Source organism: Chiloscyllium plagiosum, chromosome 12 (assembly GCF_004010195.1).
Source record: "Chiloscyllium plagiosum isolate BGI_BamShark_2017 chromosome 12, ASM401019v2, whole genome shotgun sequence".
NCBI classification, from domain to species: Eukaryota; Metazoa; Chordata; class Chondrichthyes; order Orectolobiformes; family Hemiscylliidae; genus Chiloscyllium; species Chiloscyllium plagiosum.
Window position 1 is genome coordinate 21,912,750 of NC_057721.1, and position 23,892 is coordinate 21,936,641.

At 36.1% G+C, this 23,892-nt stretch overlaps 1 protein-coding gene and 1 long non-coding RNA gene across 4 annotated transcripts in view; both read right to left on the reverse strand.

Annotated features, from left to right (window-relative positions):
* The window catches only part of scaf4a (SR-related CTD-associated factor 4a), an 87,510-nt gene that overhangs the window by 50,803 nt on the left and 12,815 nt on the right, over positions 1-23,892 (reverse strand). The gene's annotated exons all lie outside the window — the stretch shown is intronic.
* LOC122555064 lies at positions 9,513-16,940 on the reverse strand. Its single transcript, XR_006313149.1, has 2 exons — positions 15,735-16,940; positions 9,513-12,206 (listed from the first exon to the last, which is right to left on the reverse strand). It is a non-coding gene; the product is annotated as an uncharacterized LOC122555064 (long non-coding RNA).

Genomic DNA, 23,892 nt, shown 5'->3' on the forward strand with positions numbered 1-23,892 from the left:
TGGAATCGAACCTGGATCTCTGGTGCTATGAGACAGCAATGCTAACCACTGAGCCACCGTGCCGCCCCAAAAGCTTAAGGATTATGAATCTGCCGGCTAGTAACAACAGGCTAGGAGTTCACAAGCAGTTTGTGAAGTTGATAATCAGTCACAGCTCTGATACTTAATTGAATGGAATTTAAAACATTTGCAAAAGCAGGCCAATGAATAGGGTTCACATAGCTTGTTGACAGGACAACCATTTTTCTAATGAAGATATCTCAATAAGGTTGACACTTTTAAAATTAATTTATGTAACTGAATACTATGTTTAATAAATTATGTACCCCATCAAACATTTAGGAAAGAATATTCAAATTCTCTGTTCACAACTATTGCAAGAAAAATCTAACTAATCAACTGTTTTATTAGCAAACTGTTTCAATTTTGGCTACAAAATCAGCACAACTTAACTGCAGGTAAGTTCATCTAGAAAAATGAAAAGAAAAATTAATTGGGTGAAACTTGGAACTTTTATTTAAATTCCATAAATAAAATGTTATGTTTGCTTACAGAAAAAACTACTCTATTCTCAAATTATTAATCTAAGGTAAGCCTAACACACAAATGATTCAATCATCAACAACTATCTAAATCTAGACTACCGAATAGCAGCAAATCTGAAACAAAATACAACACAAACATCTACATGTATACACGTACATCTAAAACAGTTTTATATTCCAATGCTGTTATGCAAGGCGTAAATGTAGTTAATTGAAAAGCATGTGCAGATTTTTATTACTTTCCTCAGATCAGAGCAGGCAAAATAGCCAATCACAAACTTGTTCCAACATTTTCAACAACAAACCTGTTGTCATCAATCAAGTGAAGCAGTTATGATGAAATTTGCCAACGCTTGTCTCTCAGTAAAGTGGAATTGTAGCACTCTAATTGATGCCCCAGATGAAATCAGTGAATGATAACATTTATTAGCCCAAGCCATGACCTGTTAAATCTGATACTCCCCCAACAGCCCCCCCCCCCTCCCCACAACTGTACTGGCTGGTCCTGTTACTTGAGAATCTGCAGAGTTCAACATTCTACTCTATCATATAAAAATACTGTGCATTCCTTTTTATGCTTAATACTGGTATTTTGATAAGGAATTGATTTGCTGCACTATTAAAATGAGAGATTCACACTGCTTGGAATACTTGAATATTTTTAATATAAATTGTTGGTAAAATGAAAGACAGTCGTCATATTCTTCTTACTCAAACTAACTCTAAGACTTAGAAAACAGTCGCAAGATTTACTGGAGTAAGACAAAGTGCATCACTTGACTCACCCCTTTAAGGTCACTGCTCAGGTACGATCTGCAAGGAAGCAGATTAACAAGGCCAAGATTTTAAATCAATAAGGCCTGGTTCTCAAAATCAGGAGAATTATTTTCCCATTGTTTTATAATATTTTGACACCCATTTTAAAAGACATTGCACAAGGAGTCAATACCATATCATCTTCAAATGAAACAGGGTTACAGACTAGGGATTGCAGATGTAATTCAGACATCACTTTATGTCTTCATTACAAACTGCTAATTATCCACATTTATAATTATTGTATATTTACGATACTTCAACTTCATCTTGCTTTTTTTTTGTAGGGAGGGGAGTGGCAAGGAAAGGTAATCCAATGACAAATTCAAATGGGAAGCAGTTTCATTAGAAACAAGTGAGTTGGAATAAAAACTTTTCGTAATCATAGTAGGCACAGACATTAACAATGCCTGTCATCTTGCCCACGAAACCTGAAGGCACTGTGTAAGTGGGTGGAGTGCTTCAGAAATTAGTCAAATATTAGCTCAAGAGAAAGAAGCAAACATTGGCTCTATTGGCACAAGACTTCATTAACAATGTCAATCACTGTTGCTACTTACAAAGTATATGTTTGAATTGAGCATTGGAACTAAAGTTTTCCAAATTTGGAGAAGATATCAAGAGCGACTGCGAGTAACAGGAAACAAAGGTATCAAATCCAGATGAATTAGATTAGATCAGGAAGATGGACTAGCTGGTTGCAAATACCATTCAACGTGTAGAATGATGGAGAAAGTGTTTGTATGGCCACAAAGAAGGGTTAAGAAAAACGATGTGAAATGGAGAATTTCGCTTAAATGGCAAACATTTATAATTCAGGTCACATTATGATGAAAAAGACTTCCACTGGTTCCTAAGATAATAGTTGGGGGTTAGACAACTGAATTGTAAGAAGCTGCAGAAACTAGGGTTATTACACGGAAAGTCTTCAGATCTTCTGAAAACTATAATGGATTCTCCAAGATGAACATGATATCCGACAAATAAATGACACAGGCTAAAACCCAAAACAGGAAAGGATTTTGCTTTCAGCATTACCAAGAATAATTTACCATAAAGATGTATGGCAATGAAACTGGTGTTTCCTATGACCCATTTTTCATCATTTAAAAAGTGCTAAGTGAACACACATTTAATCCTGTTTTATAAGACTTGAAAAAATCCATGTCTGCAACAGGTGTCATTTAGCGTACTCTTATTTACGTGTAAATAAACTGATACTGGATGAGATAAATGGGGATCAGAAATACTTTTCTAAACATTTTAAAAATAAAATTTTGCTTTGGACATATTACTAATATAACTAATATAATGGCAAGAATTGTCAGTTAGCATAATCCTATCCACCTGAAAACAAAACAGATACTGGATACGTGAAATGAGAAACAAAAATAACTCAAAAATTTGCTTTGGGCATATTGCCAATGTAACTAATTACTGATCAGATAGTCAATGGACTTAAGTGCATGCTTAAATAACATTGTTTTGTGATAAACCTGCATAATATGCAATGTTTCTGAATTTCCACAGCAGAGACAAAGGGAAAAGCTATTTTTTCTTTAATGTTATTCACTTGATATACAGTTAAATATGCTTAGAGATTAAATTCCAACCATGCAAATGCTGTTAGAAAAACCTAGACTTTATTAAATGGGAATACATTGTCTAATTTAAACAAATTTAATTAAGTTTTACAAAATAATCTGTTCTGAAGAGGAGGTGTAGCAGGTTTAAGCCTCAACAATATTTTCACTGTTCAATACGTTCAGGCAGAGAAACTGAAATGCAATTTCAGAACTAATCTTCAAGACAATTGTTAAATGTGGATCAAGGCATATGAAAACGTACAGTAATTTTAAGAGAGCACTGTGCCATTGATCAATATATATTCATGAAAATAAATGTTTCATAGAGAGCTAATTTATGCAATAAAAATCTTTATTTTGCCCATATTGCTGAAAATGTTCAGTTATGGAAATTAAATGAAGCAGATATATTCAAAATGTGGAATATCAGAAGACTTTATTAAAACTCCACATTATATGACATTAATGCAATACTAAAACTACAGGACACCAGTCACGTGGAAAATTAAACCTGCCAAGTGTGCATATTTGACAACAAACATCCAAGAGTTGTGACAAGCTCTGCGTCAAATCGAAAAGAAAAATAAGGTTGCTTATATTTTTCTATTTTATAGTAGATTATGAAATACAAATATGGCTTTGATTTATGCTGCATCTTATTTACTCATTTAATTAGGTCAAATCTTCTGGTATGCATTGGTTCCACTTTTCTCCATCACGATGTCTAGTCAAATACCATGTAGCTCTGGATGTATAAGCAGTATCCTTGGGTGCAGACTTGCAGGACAAATCCACTGTGGTGAAAGTCTTAAAAGTGATAGCATGAAGTTTAGAACACCACACCTCCGGTGCAAATTTGAAAATCATAGTTTCTTACTCATGCATATCGACTTAAGTCAATTCAGATGCACAGTTATTTTCCATCTGTGTAGTACATCTTTCCATGTGAGCTTCAGTGATTTATGTAAATTTATTTATTTTTACAAATCCATTTCATTCCACCTTATGTCCGTTGCTCAAGAAAACCAAGTGAATTAGATCCATGATATTACAGATAGAGCAAGTAGACCTTTCTACTTCACATCATTGAATGTATGGACATGCAAACAGAATATTAGGCTTTTATACATGGAAGCTTGGAGTACAGAAGAAAATGGCTCAGCCTCAATTAAAATTCTAGGGTATTGGACAGATGTAATGATGATTCATGAAAATGATTTCAGGGATGAGAAACTTTAGATAAGGTCAGATTAATGAAGTTGGCCTGAAGGGTTTTGGGTGTGGGTGTGGATGCGAGATCTCAAGGGGACAAAACTGCTGTTGAAAAAATCAAGAACCAGAGGGTACAAATTTAAAGATTCAAGAGAGAAAAGATCAAAAACATTCATGCAGTGAGCAGTCAAGATCTATGATGCAAGATCTCAGAATACGGTAAAGTGAGGTAGAATTGTGGCATCCGAATGTGAATTAGATAATTATGACAAAAATATTTTCATGGAGATGGGGAGTCACATCAATCACAACCAAAGTGACAAACCAAAAAGCGATTTACTGCAATGAGATGAGAAATGTCATGCTTGGATGAGCAGCGTTCTTTGCTGGAAACCTTTTATGCTCCCCAAGAGTAATGAATGTCTCTCAAAAGGGTTTACATTCTAATTTTTGACTTTGGTGCTCAAAATCAAAAGAATAACAAAGGTAAAATTCTTTAAAATCCCTCCGTACCAGTGAATGTTTAATATTAAAAATATTGAAGTGTTTCAGAAAATTTCATATCGATTTTCAAATTGAAGAAATAATTATATTAACCATTTGAAAATGGGAAACACCATGGTTGTTGATTCTATTAATCTAACAGAAATATCCATCCCTTCAATTGTTCTAATTGTAGTAAATTGTATTTGTTACAAATTAAGCCATTTGGTAGGCAAAAAACCCCTAAATTTCCAGACTTACTGTGTGACCAGGAAGCGCTCTAACTCGAGTGGCTATTAGAATCATGTCCAATAATTGACGGTGATGTTCAAAGGCATTGTTCATTTCCTCAGGTACTTGACAATGGATACAGCATCATTGGTCAATGTAAAGTAGTTTATGACAAACAGCAAAGAGGTTTTTATGGTTTTACTTTTATAGTAAATAATTTTAAACTCTGCCACTCAATTTCCTGCCTTACCTATGAGAAAATAAATGCTAGTATGCTCTCCATATGTCCTGCCAACACTCATGTCTCTTAATCAAGATGGCTTTTTTCAAGTAAAGACAGTTGAGGCTGAATTCACAGCTGTAATTTGCATAGCCTACAGACATGCAGAATGGCAAACAGAAATTTTGCTTTTATTTGGTTGAGGGACACAAGCCAGTTGCACAGCTTCCAAAAGATCGAGGAGCACCTCATCTTGTATAGCTTAAAACCACTCAGTCACACATTAAAAGTGCAGAAATGGTGATGATTCAGTTCAATTAAATTAAATCTGTTCAGGAGCTTTCAAAGTAGTGACAGTCATCTTTTTCGAGATTGAGAAACTCAAAATACCCTACAACCTACTTAAGTAAAACCATATTATGAAGCTGTGGAAGTTACCAGTTGAATGTTTAACTTAATTTCCATATACTTTCAGATTAAATTAACAAGTGCTGACGTTATAATGAAGGAGCTAGCCACAAACTGGGCCAGAGTATGAAAAGTAGCCCATTCCAATTCTTCAAGGGTGCAAGATTAAAACAGACTGAAAAATGTGAAATATAAGCACAAATAAGGAAAAGTTGCTGGATGGCAGAATTGAGAACTTTAGTGCCTGACATGGTGGCTATACATAACCCGTAATAAAGCATACTACTCACTGCAAACTGCTATGAAGGTGAAGTTTTGAACTGGCATGGTCAAAAAGTATCAGTACATCTCTGAATAGTCACCAGACTAGTCATGCAGCAGTCTAATGTGCTTGGCACTGATGGAACAGTTCAAATAAATGTGAAACATAGATGTAGCATTAGTAATAGTGACAATGAAACCATTAATTGTGTATTAAAAAACCAGGTTCACAAATGTCCTTTAGGGAGGGAAATCTATTGCTGTTATCTTGCCAGGCTTGTGTGACTTCAAACCTACAAGGTGGTTGGCTCTTAATGGCCCTCTGAAATGGCCTATCAAGTCACTCAGGTCAAGAGCAATCAGGATGGGCAACAAATGTTGTCCTTGCCAGCAACATCCATATCCCTTGAAAACTATACACAAAATAGAATGGGAAATTAAACAGAAAAACTGGATTCAGCTCTTGGCGAGTGTGTTAATTACTCATCTGTGGCCATTCTACAAGCTGTGTCAAACATAGAAACAGACATATTTTGTCACTTTAGAGCATTGACTTTCTCATGGCGTGAGGAGCACAAGACTAGTCAATCTAAGTTCCAAATGAACTTTTCACTTTTGGCATTCTTAACAGTTAAGTAAGAGGATGTGCCATTTCATCAGCAAAGCCACATTATCAACAATCCCTGTATGATCAGCTGCTAAGATGAATGTATGCATTCTGACATGTTTCTTTAAAAGCACAAGACCAAAATGCTGTAAAAATACCTTCTGGTATCACAGGATATATTCTTTAAGAGGTGAAGGTATACAGTAATTTCCCAGCTCAAATGGCAACAAACGACCAATGAAACGTTATACTTCCTTTATTTGCATTTCATTTTCAAATAATAGTGCTGCAATTAAATTGTATGTGCTATATGTAATGAACCCATTTCAAAATATACACACCTTTAACCTGTGTGTCAAAATCTCCCATTAATTCTTATGGGGCATATCAATGAATGCTATCCATTGCACAATGTTGAAAATTTAGTAGTGTAGTATCTTGCAAGTGTTGCCTTCTTTCTCCCATCCACAATTCAAAATGATGTCATGTTGGTGCATTCAAGATCACTTACAAGGGACTAAAACCATTAAGATTAGAATTCTGTCAGAACTGTTCATATCAGTATCTTTCTAATAAGTTGTATATAAATCTTTCTTACTTGCAACATCAACCTCAGAATATCAGAATGCGTCTAATGCTACTTCATTTGAGGATCCGTGGAGACAAAGAGAATTAATGTTTCAGGGCAATGGTCTTCTTTCTAATCATTGACTTGAAACTTGAACTGCTTCTCTATCCATAAATGCTGGCAACCCTGTTGAGAATTTTCTGTTTTTAATCCGTATTTATGGCATTTTACTTTTGTATCTACAAATCTTGCAGCTGTCATCATAACAGCTTCAGAAATCTGTGAATATAGGTCTAGTAAATATTAACAGTTTGGGTGTAGATGGTTATGATCGGAATATATTTGGTTTTGCAGCCTATGTTTGTTTGCATTAGTAGCAACTTGTGCACACAAGTTAAAAATGTAACGAGGACTCAGCCCGTTTTCCCACTTCTGATGAAGAAATATTCTTTTATTCAAAGCACAATTTCCTTCATTCAGGTAGTGTGACTACACAAATAAGGATGCAAATGGGGTGTGACATTAGATCTCAAGTGTCAGGTGAAAAACTACAGAATGGTTATCTAAATGTCTGGTCTACAAATATAGAAGATGTGCAGATATTCAGCTTGTCTACATTCAAAACAGAAAGCATGCATTCAAACAATGTTTCATTTAGCAAAGTATGGAGTGCTCTGACTTGTAACTCTTCTTCAAACCAGTTAATATATTCACCAGCAGAATCATAAAGATGTGATATGCACATGATTGCATTTAAGTTCAAAAGGATAACCAAAATTGAACAAAATGGAACACAAACAGTTTGTGACATCCTATTTTTATAAAAAAATATTGACTTCAACACCAACCAAATCAGTCAGTTGAGCACGAATTTTCAAAAGATCATCTGGTGCATGTAAAGATGTTTTTTCCTCCTTTGGCCAGATCATAATTTCCTTATTTAGCTAGAAATCAATGGACAGTCAGTACAATTGTAAGTAATCCCGTTAATAGGTTGAGATAACACAATACCACAACAAAATTGAAGACTAAATGGTTTCTAATCACCCTAAATCAAAAAACAAGTGTCAATCGCTCAGCTGTATTAATTTCTCACTGACGGTACTGTGGATAATTTGTATTCCAGGTTTACGTTAAGATATTTATACAAAGGATTGCTAATAATTGCCTGTTCCTTTTAAGTTAATCTCAAATGCTACTGCCTGAATTTATTTTGGACCAAATTCAGAGTTATTTAGTGTTTAATTCAAATGAGTGATTGATTCACACATGAAGTAATTTTTATGCTAAAAATGACTATATAGACATAGATAGAAGTCACAAAATTAATCCCAAATATTCCTGTAAGACACTTATAATAAATGGTATATAGATGCTGCTAATGAAGATTAAGATATTGTATAAATCTTGTTTTAAAAGACAGCTCTGAATGATTCCTACCAATGTCACAACAGGGCTAATTTCTATTCCTCACCTGAAAAAAGTGAACTGTAATCGCATAATTTAAAATGGCTGATGCAACACTTGTGTATTGCGAAGATGTATCATTAAGATTGCTAGTGTTGCTTATTTTGCTAAGATCTGCAGGGAACATAAGGCTATCACCATTTTTTTCAATTTAATAATCAGAATGCACAATATTAAAAGCACTTGATGGATGCACTTGCAAAATCATTATAGAATTTTAAACAAGAAACTCTAGAACTAATTGTAAAGATAAATTAAAAGTGTTTACAACCTGGTACTAATAACTGGTTGAATATACCATGACTGGCTCTGCACTCGCACTTTCTTTTAAAAACAATAAACTATGTTGCATTACTAAACCAACTAGAGTGCCATGTAAGTGAATAAAAATAGTAACCCAATAAATATGATTTGACGTTGAAACACCTTTCATATCAAAGTTAATGTGTGTGGGCTCCTCACACCTGAATTTATGATAGCAAACTTCAATTAGAACCATCCCTTACACCTGAACTAAGACTGCTTAATTCCCAAAGGTATTCAACGAACTTTGCATGTAATAAGACATACCTTTTTAGCACAACTGCTTCAAAGTATACTGCATCTTCAGTAGATAGTTATAATAAAGACAGCAGATTCATTTTAATATTTTTATTTTAAACCAAATTATACATTATCATGCAAAGTACGACCATATAAACATTTACAGCTGTTTCAGGAAACCAACAAAGCCATGGACAACACATGAGTACATGACTTTGTAATAATTTTACATTTGTTTATTCTAAAAGAGTCTATTCTCTGAAACATGCTTTTGATGCTCATCCAGCTGAGTTCATATTGGCAAAATTCACAGCGAAGAAGGTCCCTTCATCCAGACAGTCAATCCAAGGCACCCTAGAGCCTAAATTAACCAGTGTCACCACGTTCTTCACACTTCAGTTGCCAATTAACAGCAATATAATGTCTAAACTATACAAAATATCAGCAAAACAGCAAACATACAATTAAAAACAATTCTCAAAACAAGTTCAAGACCCTTGTGCAGTACCTTTTATTTATTGTTTGTTAATTATATTTTTAAGATGTGCAAAATTTATAAAAACAATATTAATTTGGCCAGTAGCGCTTTCTTAAATTTCAAAATCCATGTTGCATAACATTTGTGATTTTTACAAAATATTTTCAGTTAAATATTTTTTCAAATTTTGTCTTAACTGTGAAGGGAAACAACAGGCAGACAGCAGTATTATTATTGCTTTTTCAGCAAAATTCTTCCTCAACCTTGCAAACAAATGTGGTTTGGAAAATGTTGGCATAATCAAACATCAATGCATCACATAGCCCAGGCAAATGGACACTGATAGAATAAGCACAGTCATTTTCTAAAATCGATTGTTACAAACAGAAATCTGATGGCAAAAAGAAGCTTAAGGATTAACTACCAGCTAAGGAATGCAACTTTGCCTGGCAACAAACTGCAAAATATCAAGCACATGATAAAGTATCATATAATTTAAAAGATTTCAAAGTATAGTATTAATTACTTCATGTCAACACCTTGATTAGTTGAAGGTTGCTGGTAACCAATTAATCACCTAAATACTAGTGCAGTCAATCATACCAGTTATATTTATAATTTTCAATCAGGAAGCGGAATACTGTACCAAATAGAAGTGACATGACAAGGTGCTTGATGAAATTGCAGCAGCTGGCCAATCAGGAAGATGTTCAACAAGAGACCAATTTAAAAGAGTTATTTTATGCACAACCTTTCTTGATGAAAAAGATCCTCTTTAGTGTTAAGAAAGCTATGAGCAAAATTTTGAATAAGTTATTGCAGAGAAAGTGTCTGCTAGGCATTTAAAAGCATATGACAATATCAATGGATGACTGTGCTTTCTCAGAGAGATTGCTTAGCATATCTCAGATACAAGCATTCAGTGGAATGCAATTATTTTAAGGTAATCTGGCCTGTATGGACAGATTTACAATCTCAGCTATTCTTTCAATTTAGTAAAAAGAATATTTACTGAAAGTTACATCCCAGAAATAATCTTTTTGAATCATGCCCACATACTCAAGGGCTCCAAATCCCCATGAAAAGAAGTTGGTCATCTGAAGTGCATAGGTGAAATATTATTAATTACCAACACAGCTAAGATGGCAATATCAAAATAACATGCCAATTCAAGTAATTTGGTGAATTTAGCAATCTTTATTCACTATACATGAGGATTAATTTCAGTGATCTAAAGAAGGTACTTAGGAAAGCAATTTGGAACGGTGCTGTAACTTGTGAAGCCCTTGAGCAGCATTCTTCCTACATGTGTAGGCCTGTAGACAGGCACAAGCAGCAATGTTGGTGAAGCTAAAGTTAGAATGCACCAAAGACTACCACTGAGCCTTTTCTTTCCCTCAACGTCTAAAATGCTCGCAATGACCATGATACTTTGTCTCATTGCTCAATGATGCTTGCAGATGACACTAATCTATGTGGTGTTGTTGGAATATATCACCATATCTGAACAACTGGGGTAAAACAGAAAGACAGACATACAAAGATCTATGAATGAACATCCCAATTTATGAACTGTCAGCTTATGCTCATGGAAGAATATCAGATTAAAGGTGTAAATATTAGGGGAGAAACTAAGCAACCTCAAGTAGAAGATGGAATGTATGGAAATTGAAGACAAGCAATAGATCAGTTTTGACTGGAACAAATGAAAGAACTGTAGTGTTGTGACCAAAAATAAATAATGCTGAAGAGGAAACAACACACAAGGCAACTGTTCAGTAATTTTGTTGTAAAGTGCATAAACTTGGGCAGCGAGGGAACAATGACTCGATATGGAGATGCAGATGCCAAGCTTAGATGTGTTAATAAGAAAGGACAGAATCAGGAACAGCACACTGAAGGATCAGTGAAGATCTTGTTTGTGATATATTAACTGAAACGAATAATAAAGTGACAGACTGAATTTTTTTAAATTAAAATTAATGGCCTCAAGCAGAAAAATAAATTTTACATTAAAGATCCATGTAATAGAATAGACACAATGCATAGATAGGGAACACACCAGAAAGACTAATGCTAAGCGAAGAGGTATCTTCAAGAAGGCACAGATGAGCAGTGACTAGTAACAGCAATGCCAGTACAGTACAAGTAAAATGCCTTAACACTATTAGATTATTTGAAACATGGCATTGCCATGTTTTATTTACTTGCTTCCCATAACACTGAAGGGGCTTCTGGAATGACAATTATGAGTCCTGTGAAAACTAATAGAGGAATACCCAAGGGGAGCACCAAAAATTTAAATTTGAATCGAAGAAAGCCATTTGGAATCAAAACATGTGATTTATAAAACTATACCTCTTTGTGGCAATGCAGACAAAAAAGGTTAAATCAATCATCAGATTCAAACTAGCTCAATATTAAGGCTGTAGTTACAGCTCACAGTTAAATAAATTGTTTGATTTGATTTATTATTGTCACGTACCGAGGTACAGTGAAAAGCATTGTCTTACATGCTTTACAGACAGATCGTACTTTATGAATGCATTAGGATTACAGAAATGTGGAGGATACAATGTTACAGCTGCTGAAAAGGTGCAGAGATCAACATTTACATTAAAGAGGTCCATTCAAAAGTCTGATTAAAGTTCATTGTTTAGCTGGTATTTAATATGTAGGCTACTGTTTAGCCATCAGCAAGACCTGCAAACAAAATCTCATGAAAAAACCCACACTTAAAATGCGATAACCGAAGTGTTCATGATTTCCAATGTTTCAGACCTGTGGAACAATAAAAACCCATGTAATAAAACAGTACAACTTTAGAGGCCAAATTTCATGTTAATTTAGCCATTTAAAAATGTCATAATTCTATGCTCTGCTGGACAGGATGCGTGTGAAAATAGTCATGAGCTTGCATTCAATAATAAAGCAAGAACAAAAATAACAAATCTGACGTTCTTTTTGCATGAATTGTCAGGTACCAAACCTTAATTTTTCCCAAATTACTGAAAATGCAAATAAAACTGTTACATGTCATCATGTTTGAGTATTAGTTATTCATATTCCATTCAAATTGGCCACCTTAAGCAGAACAATACCAGTGAATTACTCAAGGCATTATAAATCAAGAATTTCTTTTATTAAAAATGTGTTTATGGGTTAAAAATCAACTATACTGCTGTGGGTCTGGAGTCACAGAGTCAGAGTCACACAGCATGGAAACAGACCCCTTGGTCCAACCAGATCACACTGACCATGTTCCCAAACTAAACAAGTCCCATCTGCCTGCACTTGGCCCATGTCCCGCCAAATCTTTCCTATTCATGAACTTATCCAAACGTCTTTTAAACATTCTAACTGTACCTGCATCCACCACTTTCTTTGGCAGTTCATTCCAAACATGAGCTGTGTAAACATTGTTGCTCCTGATGGCCTTTGTAAACCTTTCTTCTCATTCACCTTACCTATGCCCCTCATGATTTTATAAACCTCAATAAGGTCACCCCTCAGCCTCCTATGCTCTAATGAAAAACGTCCCAGTCTTTCCAGTCTATATTCAAGTATTCTATCTCAACCCTCCATTGCTGGCAACATCCTGGTAAATCTTTACTGAACCCTCTCCATTTTAATAATATCCTTCCCATAATGGAGCCACCAGAACTGGACACACTACTCCAGAAGAGGCCTCACCAACATCTCGTACAATCTCAACATGATTCCCAACTCCTGTACTCAAAGGTATGGGTAAGGAAGGTAAGCATACTAAACACCATCTTATTCACCCTGCCTACCCTTGACACAGGTGGAATTAGCAACCTGTGACAAAATAATTATTTACTTAAAACCAGAGGCATTTCTGTTCTACAACACTACCCAGAGCTCTCTCATAATTACAAGTCCTGCCTTGTTTGTATTACCAAAATGCAATACCTCGCATTTATCCAAATTAAAATCTATCTGCCACTCAACTGAGCAAAATTTCTTTGTAATCTTAGATAACCCTCTTCACTGTTCCCTATACCAATTTTGGTATCAGCTACAAACCTCTAACCTGTATTCTCAGCCAAATCATTTACATCAATAAAAGTGGACCAGTACCGATCCCTGCAGAAGACAGTTGGTCACAGGCCTCCAGTCCGAAAAACAACTCTCCATCACCACCTTCTGTCCCCCACCATATAGCCAATTTTGTATCCAATTGGCATGCTCACCCTGAATCTCATCTAACTTTTCTATAAAAGTTAGTCCATCATGTGGAACCTTGTCAATGCCAGCACTCTACCATGCTGTCCTCATCAATCTTTTTGGCTATTTCATTACAACATGTATGCCAGACCAGTTCAGGATGGCAGATTTCCTTCCCTAAAAGACATGGTGGTCATGGTGGGATTTGAATCCATTTCCTCAATTTACTAGTTCAACAAAATTGGGTGACCACCTTCCCTTTTTCACACACTTGCTGTGGGTAGCAAATACTGGGGAAAAGCAACTTTCTGTTTGGTTGCAAAGATAGCACAATCACAATCACTTAATATATTCCTTTCTCAGGCAGCAGAGCTTCCAAAGGAAATTTAACAATAAAAGACAGAGTGGCTGATGAAGATGCAATTTACAAAGTTTAAAGGTAAAAGCCAATGTCTTGAGCATCCTTCCTGGCTCTACATATCCCACCAAATAGCATTCTAAGAACGACATTCTCCAGTGAATTCTCAAAGTAGCAAGAAATTTTCTTTCATTAAGACTATAGTAAGCATTTTATGACACCAACTGTCCTTGGGAAGATAGTAATGAATACAACAGAGCATTGAGTTTGTATTTTATACTCTCAGGAAATCAAGAGACATGAAGAGTGGGTGGGAAAATGGAGTTAAAGTCCAAGCCCTGTAAGCCACATCTGCAGTTTCTTGTAACTTTGTTATCTATTAAAAAAGGGGCAGTTAAGAGTCAACTATGTTGCTGGGTCTAGAATCATATCAGTCAAATGAAGTCTGGACACTAGATTTTCTATGCTTGGATGTGAATTTTCTTTTAATCATGATCTATTAGCTACATGATCATTACTGATGGCAGCTTTTTATTCAAGGTTTTATTCAATTAACTTAATTAAATTTTTCGAATTGCTGGATTGTGACTTGAACTGATATTTTTGAACAATTCGTAAATGGAATTAAGATTCCATGTGATTTGGTAATCCTTCGACAGATTTAAATGCCATGCTGATTTAGTGTGTTGCATCTAACCATGTCTTGCTCATCCAGTTTAAATACATCAAGTAGTCTCATAGTTTTCTCTTGTTAAGTTAATATTTAGAATCAAGACTGTTTATGTATTCCACATATATTAGGCACTGGGACAAATGAATGTCAACTGGGTATGGACACCCTCTTCAGGAAACTATGTTGAGGATTTTGATTTCCAGCTAACAGCAAATGCTGGAAATCTGCTAATGCTTTAAAAATTTACTTTCATGCTAAGGCCTTCAACAGTTCCTTTAAGGAATCTTGGTCTCATCATCAATACAGTGCCCAGTACATAATGCCCAGGCACCCACAGCTGAGAGAAACAGTACAGAACCACTGAACGTCCAGTTAATATTTTATTCTGTGTAGATGCATATCTCTTTATGGGTACAAAGTCATACTGATATTCAGTAAACCTTTTGCAACATCATTCAAAGGTTAACCCATAGCGCAGGCTACAGATCACATGCTGCTTGCTATTTGCAGGCAGGTGAATTAAAGACAGAAGGTACATGGTGGCTCCCATAGTTTGACTGTCAATATGTCTCATAAGGTGCGGAGACAAAGTTACAACACACATCATCTAAAGTTTGACATACCTAAAACTGCACAAAGTAAAGACCCAGCGTTTACTGGAGCAGATTTACTAAAGCAGGACTCGACATACCTGACAGCATGGATTACTGAGATCAAAGTAGTTAATGGCAATGGAACCATGGACTTTAGTGGCATGAGCAACTGGGGAGGGAGATTGATTGAGATTCAACCTTAGTTGAAAATCCCATTATCAAAGTGTTGTTCCACAGTGTCAGTATTATTCTTATGGTAAAATAACATAAAAAGTTGTTTTAAAGTCAGAGTTGGGAAAATAACACTGACATCAGTGAACTAAAATGGGATATACCATAAGAACTCTACAACAGCTCATAAAATCACAAACATCATGCCTGACAGTCTTGTCACTATACACAGAGATAGATGAACTAGCTTTATATATAAAGATAAATTTTGCTTAATAATAAGTGTATTCTAAATAAAAGGCAAGAACAATTAAAAATGTATTTACATTGTCAAGTTTAAAACCGAAGCTCAAGGTTTTGGTTTATTCACTCTACAAAGGCAATGAGAGAATTGGTTTTCAATTAATTAAATCTGCAGTGAATTACTACAATACTGATCTGCATGAAATTACAATAATTCATTCCAATCCAACAAAAATACTGGAGAACTTAAGAGGGATGATGCTAATCCAAATAATCACACACCAGGAAACAAGGTCAGAAATCAAACAACACCGGGTTGGATTTTTGATCTTGTCCACCCCAGACCAACTCCAGCATCTCTACATCATGACCAAGAAACAAGAGTGTGGTCCTAAGTTGCATATTTTCCTGTACTGAAAAAGGATTTCAGCACATAAAGTCAGAATCATTATGGGTCATAAAGCTACACTTTTTTTGGCTGCTATAAAAAAAGTTGCAAGATTATGCCAAGAAATGCTCAAGTAAGCAAACTATAGACAGTTTCTTTCAGGTATGTTCTGATCTGATACAATGCAAGTATAACTCCCTGTCAGGAACATCTTGGATTCAAATTATTGCATTTTCACATTTTTACCTTCCAGATTCTGGCAACACTGAAAGCTACTTCAGGGTAATGCAAGCTGGCAGAGTATTTTGGTGCCTCTCCTGTTCTGCACTACCAAAACAGCATCCACAACACACACTAATATTTTATCAGCAATTGTGATACTGCCCCCTAGCTATCGTCTTACTTTGAAAACAGAATCATGAACATCTAGCAATATCTCAAGAGAACTTTAAGCCTCTGAGGCAGCTCTACTCTCGTCTTGAATAGCTCCCAGCATGCTCCTTGCAAGATTTAACCTTTAAACTAAAATAAACTGAAAATATTAACAGTCAAGATCAACATGACATTTCGCAGAAGACACTGAATCAGCATAAGTGTATAAAACAGTAATCTTCTGACTATATGTTGCAATATTCACTCAACAAATAAAGGACCAATGCTGAAATGCAAAATCAGGCTCTAACAAGAAAATTTTACATGTTCTACATAAACTATTGATCCAATACATAATAAGATCTAGCAAGCAGATTCCGCTTTTCCTTTGGCACACTACATTAGCATTGTTTGTATGAACAAAGTGGAGGAAGAATTAAATTCATGCACAAAGCTATCAAATACACTAAATAAGACAAAGGACAACAAATGCTGGAGATCTGGAACAAAATCAGAAATTACTGGAGAAACTCAGCAGATAGAGCCACGGGACTCAAAACATTAATTCCGCTTTCTTCCCACAGATGCTGCCAGACCTGATCTGTCTCTTTAACAATTTTGTTTTTGTTTCAAATATATTAAACGTTTGCCTTTAATAAAAAAACAAGCACACTAGCACTCATGCAGAGTAAACATCAGCAGGTAGTAGCAGCATTTACCTGCATAATTAGTCTTCAAACCCATTGCAAGATCTTGAAATTCATCATTGGTTCAAAATGTATCTTATTATTTCATGTTAATGATGGCATTCTAAATGCCATTGTTGAAATTGGGAACAACTACCAAGGTATGGGGTGATTTCAACCCTCATGCACTTAAAAATAGAATTTTAGGAAGGGTATACTGAAGAAAAATCAATTAAAATCTGGACTCTACAGTTAGATTAAAGATTGACATTAAAGCAACAGTCTTGCCAAACAAACACACTAAGTGGACAAAATGAATCAAGGTCATATAGGATCATCTCAATCTTGTGAAAAAGATCTTTATCACACAAAGAAAATATGGAGCAGGATGTTCAGTACATGTGTTCTAAGAACTGAAGTTCTTATTAACCAATTAGGAATAGCATGCTTCTGATATGGTCACTGTATATTCTATTTGGAATAGTTGAAACTTTTCAGCCATAAATATTCAATGTGTTTTGTATTGTTAGTTGCTAGCTGTCGGAACACCTACGTGTTCTTTCTTAAGGGTATAGCAATGCTCTTCTTGTGCAAGTACTTACAAGGGATCAATAACTAGCAAGCTACATTTCCCAGCACTGCAAGATGATCAGTGAAAGTCTTAATGCCATAAAAAGTTCACACAATACACAATGGAAGACGGAATGCAAAAGCAACGTAATCATTCAAACACCATAATTTGAGGAATTATATAATTACGATACTCTGCTTAAATATCTGTACAAAAACACTTTATAGTGATGAAGAAGCCAGTCAACACCAGCACACTTCAGTGTGTAGTAAATGTTCTTAATTGCAAACAAGTGTTAATATTCTTACATAACCATAATATTGAGATTGAAGTTCCAGTAATAAACAATTCATTCCATAGCCTCTCAACCTTATTTCATTTTATCAACAAAGCTTCTCAGCTTTTCAAACTTGCCCATGGAGTATTTCGTTGCATATTTGCACATTAAGTTGACATAATCAGGTCCCTTACAAATAAGACTGCAATGTATACAATTATATGAAATATTTTCCAAGCACTTATATTCGTCATAGATCAAAGAACTGAAATGCCAGGGATGGACTTTTCTATGATATCTGTTAGGAAATAGGCACAGCCTTCCAAAGTGGGGATCAAGACCAACAGTGAGGCCATGGATTCAAGGCAATCACAACTGTTGTGGAGCTCTGACCAAATTATAACAGCTGTCCTCCCACTCGAAGAGTTGATCTTTACTTCAGTGTCTACAGGAATAGTGCCAGAAGGCCGAAGGATAGCAAATGTTGTTCCTTTATTCAAGAAGGGGAGTGAAGACAACCCTGGTAATTATAGGCCAGTGAGCCTTACTTCAGTTGTAGAAAGAAAGTGTTGGAAAAGATTATAAGAGATAGGATTGTTTTGGGGCCACTGCTGTTTGTCATTTTTATGAACGACCTGGATGAGGGTGTAGAAGGATGGGTTAGTAAATTTGAGGATGGCACGAAGGTCGGTAGAACTGTGGATAGTGCCAAAGGATGTTGTAGGTTACAGACAGACATAGATAAGTTGCAGAGCCGGGCTGAGAGGTGGCAAATAAAGTTTAATGCAGATAAGTGTGAGGTAATTCACTTTGGAAGGTGCAATAGGAATGCAGAGTACTAGACTAATGGTAAGATTCTTGGTAGCTTGGATGAACAGAGAGATCCCTGAAAGTTGCCATCCAGGGTGACAGAGTTGTTAAGAAAGCATATGGTGTGTTAGCCTTTATTAGTGGAGGGATTGAGTTTCGGAGCCATGAAGTCATGCTGCAGCTTTACAAAACTCTGCTGTGGCTGCACTTGAATGAGTCTTGCGTACAGTTCTGGTCAGCGCATTATAGGAAGGATGTATAAGCTTTGGAAAGGGTTCAGAAGAGATTTACTGGGATGTTGCCCAATATGGAGGGAAGGTCTTAAGAGGAAAGGGTGAGGGAATCGAGGCTGATTTTGTTGGAGAGAAGAAGGGTGAGAGGTGGGTTAATTGAGACACAAGATAATCAGGGGGTTAGACAGGGTGGACAGTGAGCGCCTTTTTCCTCTATGGTGATGGCTAACATGAAGGGGCATAGCTTTAAAATGAGGGGTGATAGATATAGGACAGATGTCAGATGTAGTTTCTTTACTCAGTTGTAGGGGTGTGGAACGCACTGCCTGCAGCAGTCGTAGACTTGACAACTTTAAGGACATTTAAATAGATAGTCTTATGGACGAAAATGGAATTGAATTGATTAGATGGGCTTCAGATTGGTTTCACAGGCCGGCGCAACATCAAGGGCCTGTACTGCGCTGTAATGTTCTATGTGTTCTCAATGAGGGAATGCACAATTTTGAAAACTTGAAATGGGGTCACAAAGGAAAAGCATTTGAGAAAATACTGGGTGGGTTATGCTCATCAGCTGACTACAAAACCATGCTTGGCCAGAATAGAGATAACATGCTTGCCTTCACTAGTCAGAATATTAAGTACAGGAGTTGGGACATCATGTTGTGGCTGTACAGGACACAAGTGAGACCAACAGGTCAGGCAGCATCCAAGGAGCAAGAGAATCGATGTTTCGGGCTGAGCCCTTCTTCAGGAATGAGGAAAGTGTGCCCAGCAGGCAAAGATAAAAGGTCAGGAGGAGGGCACACTTTCCTCTTTCCTGAAGAAGGGCTCATGCCCGAAACATCGATTCTCCTACTCCTTGGATGCTGCCTGACCTGCTGCGCTTTTCCAGCAACACATTTTCAGTTCTGATCTCCAGCATCTGCAATCCTCACTTTCTACGAGTGAGACCAAGTCTGGAATACTGTGCACAATTCTTGGTGCTGTTCTATAAGAAAGATGTTGTTAAACTTAAGGGATGCAGAAAAGATTTACAAGGATGTTGCCAGTAATGGAATGTTTGAATTCGAGGGAGAGGCTGAGGCTTTTTTCCCTCTTGGAGCACTGGAAGCTAAGGGGTGATCTTATAGAGATTTATAGAAGTATGATGGGCATGTATAGGGTGAATAGCTGTGGTCTTTTTCCTCGGTGGGGGAGTCCAAAACTATGCAGAGGTTTATGGTGAGAGGGGAGAGATTTAAAAAGGGATCTAAGGGGTAACTTCTTCATGCAGGGGATGGTGAATATATAGAATGAGCTGCCAGAGGAGGTGGTGGAGGCAGGTACAATTACACCATTTAAAAGGCATCTGGATGTGTATATGAACAGAAAGGATATAAAGGGATATGGGCCAAATGCTGGTAAATGGGACGAGGGCACATTAGGATTGCTGGTCAGCATGTACGAGTTGGAGGGAAGGGTCTGTTTCCATTTTGTACAACACAATGACTTCATAAATAACTACTATATTCAAATGAACAATGTAATGGGCCAAAATCTACACTATCTATGAGATGCATCTAGTGCTTGTTATGAGATGAAGACGACCCCACAGCTTGTCGAGTGTACATTACAGCACAGAATGTGAAATCAACATTACCTTTAAAAAGGTAAATATGGGACCAGCATAAATTTGGGCTATTTTATCATTCATTACACTAGTTTTCAGTTGGGGTCTTTCTGCCAATTTGGGAATAATTTCAGAAAACCTTTATTTTAAATTTTACAAAAATACTTCTACAAACAGTTTAAATTTTCTACAATGATGCATGTTTCCTAAATCAGACTTCCTAATTCCCTTCAGCAGCCTGCCATATACAGAATGTGGTGCAGTAACTGGAAGCCCCACCCATGACTGCTCTGCCTTGCTGCACTTCACACCAGGTGGGTATCTTTGAGCAATCAAATTTTATGATCCACGGTCTTAAATCTCATGCCACAAGGATTATGTGTAAATCTATTTGAGGTCAGTGAAAAGCAACCCCGCTATACCACTGGAAACAAAATCTGACTCACCCCAACAGAATAATTAAATGATTCATAGAAATTTCATCTTTAAATTCCTTCTTCATAGGTTCAAAGAATGGGTCTTATAAATTCCTGAAGAAATACAGACCTAAATTACAGTATATTTACATGAAATCATTTTTAAAAGGAACCCCAGACTATGTTTGAAAAAAAAGGCAGTTAAAAGAAGAATCTATTCACAAGTACCATTGACCAATCGAAAAGTGCCAATCCTCAACTTCTGACAAAATGACTACAGTAGTCAGCCTCCTCCAAAATCACAATTCAAAACACACAATACACAGGCATGAATATTCATATACAAACATGAAAAACACACAGCATAACAGTTTATCTTACAAAATACAATGCTGCTTTCACTAAGAGAACCTTTAGCTATGTTATGCTATGTTGTCTCCTCAGGATTTCAATTAGAGCTGCAGAATCAAATTGAGGTATTCCACTGATTTCAATCTGCCAACTGTTGAGGCTCCATCAGTCAAGTACCTCAATTTCAAATTGGAGGTATATAAACCAAGGCAAACTCATGGAGGAAATATTTCTGGCGATTTCAAACAAAATGTATGCAGGAAAGTTCCATGCTTGTCATGATTACCTCATTTCATTTCTTTATGCACTTGTAGGTCAGTGATATGCAAGATGACAGAAGCTTCAAAATATTATGCCACCTGCTGACAATTTTTGCTTGATTGTTTTTATCGTTTGCTGATAGTTCTTGAGTGGTGATTTTTATCCTTGTATTCAAGTTAAACAGATAATTCTGCGACCTACTCAGATGAGGTACATCAATATTTTATCAATGCAATATTAGAAATGTAACACAAAGTTTACTTTTGAAACTCAACATGCACCCACAAGATAGATTTCTTGTGAGGTAATCCTTTGAATAACACGAGGGCAAGCGAATGCTTGTAATACTGAGTACAGGCCAATTCAGAAATGGGAAATGGTATACATTAAATGGGGAGATGACAGGGAATGGCAAAGTGATATGCAATACAGTCCATTCGGGTATAACACGTGTTTGGTCAACGCGAATTGACTATGACTTGACTGACAAATTATGGAAGCTGTTTGGATAATATGAACTTTCTACTGAACAGGTATAGCAATTTTCTATAGCTATCTTCTACAGTGAAATTCTCTGTAGCATTTTCTATAGTGCGAATTGCAGAGAAACGAAACTGTTGCATTATACCAGAATGCACTGTATAGAACTTTACAAGTCAAAATCTTAAATACTGGCCCATCACAAACCTTTCAAACTGATCATGAGAAACCACCTGCAATTGGATAAATGGCACTGCCAATACCTGACAATATTTAATGAGACACTGCTAAATAAAGCTGTGTGCCACTTATTTCATGCAGTTTCAGGAGCATTTTATAACTTGTCATGTTTGTATGTAGTGTAAGTGAAAATTTTAAGATAGCTCAAATTATGATTTGTATTATTGATTATGAAAGTCATTCAGAAAGTGAAGATTTCAAGTAGATTCACTGATTTGGTTTTATGACCCTATAATCATGGGAAAAGCATGTTGGCACAAACATGCCCGATGTATGTGGTAGAACTGCACTAAGGAAACAAAACAATGAACAGGGACGGTAAAAAGGAATGTGAAACAGGTAAAAACTGAAGAGGTTTAAATCTAAAACAGGTAGTCAACAAATTATAGTAAAAATTAAATGGAAAGTAAGCTATTCCAGGTATTGCAAAAGTATGTTTAATGTCCGTTGGATTCGAATTGTTATCCATGGACTTACTGCTGGAAATTGTCATAGTTCAGATTTTGCGGAGGCAGATTTGCTAAAATTGCCAATATTTCTCAAACTGACAACACCTTCTGGAGTTGCACATGCAGAGTTAAATGCAGACGTCCAAAATTTACTGTCAGTGATCATATCTGTTCAGTTCCTCCATAGATTTGCCCTCTTGGTACTTCCAGGTAGTCACAATGTGAAATCCATGAACTGTCAAGAATTTTCAATTTTAATCCTTTTGTCCAAAACACACAGAAAAAACTAGTTTGTTCAATGAAGTACTGATGAGCTTTTAAAATGGTTTACTAAGTTCACATTTGCTGAACAATCACCTTGCTTCTGAAAAACTGATTTTCATTTTTAAATTCCTCAACTTCACAAGAAATTCCAAAATGTTATCTGAAAACTTAAATTTCAATCCGATCCTTAATTCTATATCACAATGTCAATCCTTCTTTGGTGACGTGTAATATGAGAGCATTATATTTTTCTACCTGGTACGGTCCCAGGGGAATACTTCAGCTTATATTGTTGGTTCACCAGCTTGTTGACATCCAGGACTAGGGAGTAATACATTCAGAATTTGAGGAATTTCAAGACTGAAATGTTTGGACAATATGGGTATCATGGGGTAGGAAAGTTGAGGTGAGGTAGACAAATAGACATATTATGACAACACAGGCTTTCAGTGCGCAATGGTGGACTTCTCTTACAAGCTTTGCAATGTTGTGACACTTAAATACAGTTGTTAACTTAGCGGAGGTGCAAAATAGCTTAATTTTCAAGAATTTTAATTCTTGGTACTTATGAGATGTACGTTTTTAAGAATGTACACCTGATATCTTTGGTTCAAAATGACAGATTTATTTTTGGAATTGATTTCACCAGTGTCTGAATTAGTATTACTCTTGTTTAAGTCACAAGGTTCTGGTTTCAAGTACTATTCAAAGATCAAGGCTGACATCCAGTGGGGGTAAGCTCTGTTGCTGGAGGGGTTATAGATAATAAACCATGGTCCAATCTCATCTCTCATTGACATAAAAGATATTGTGGCACTATTTTGAAGGACAGGA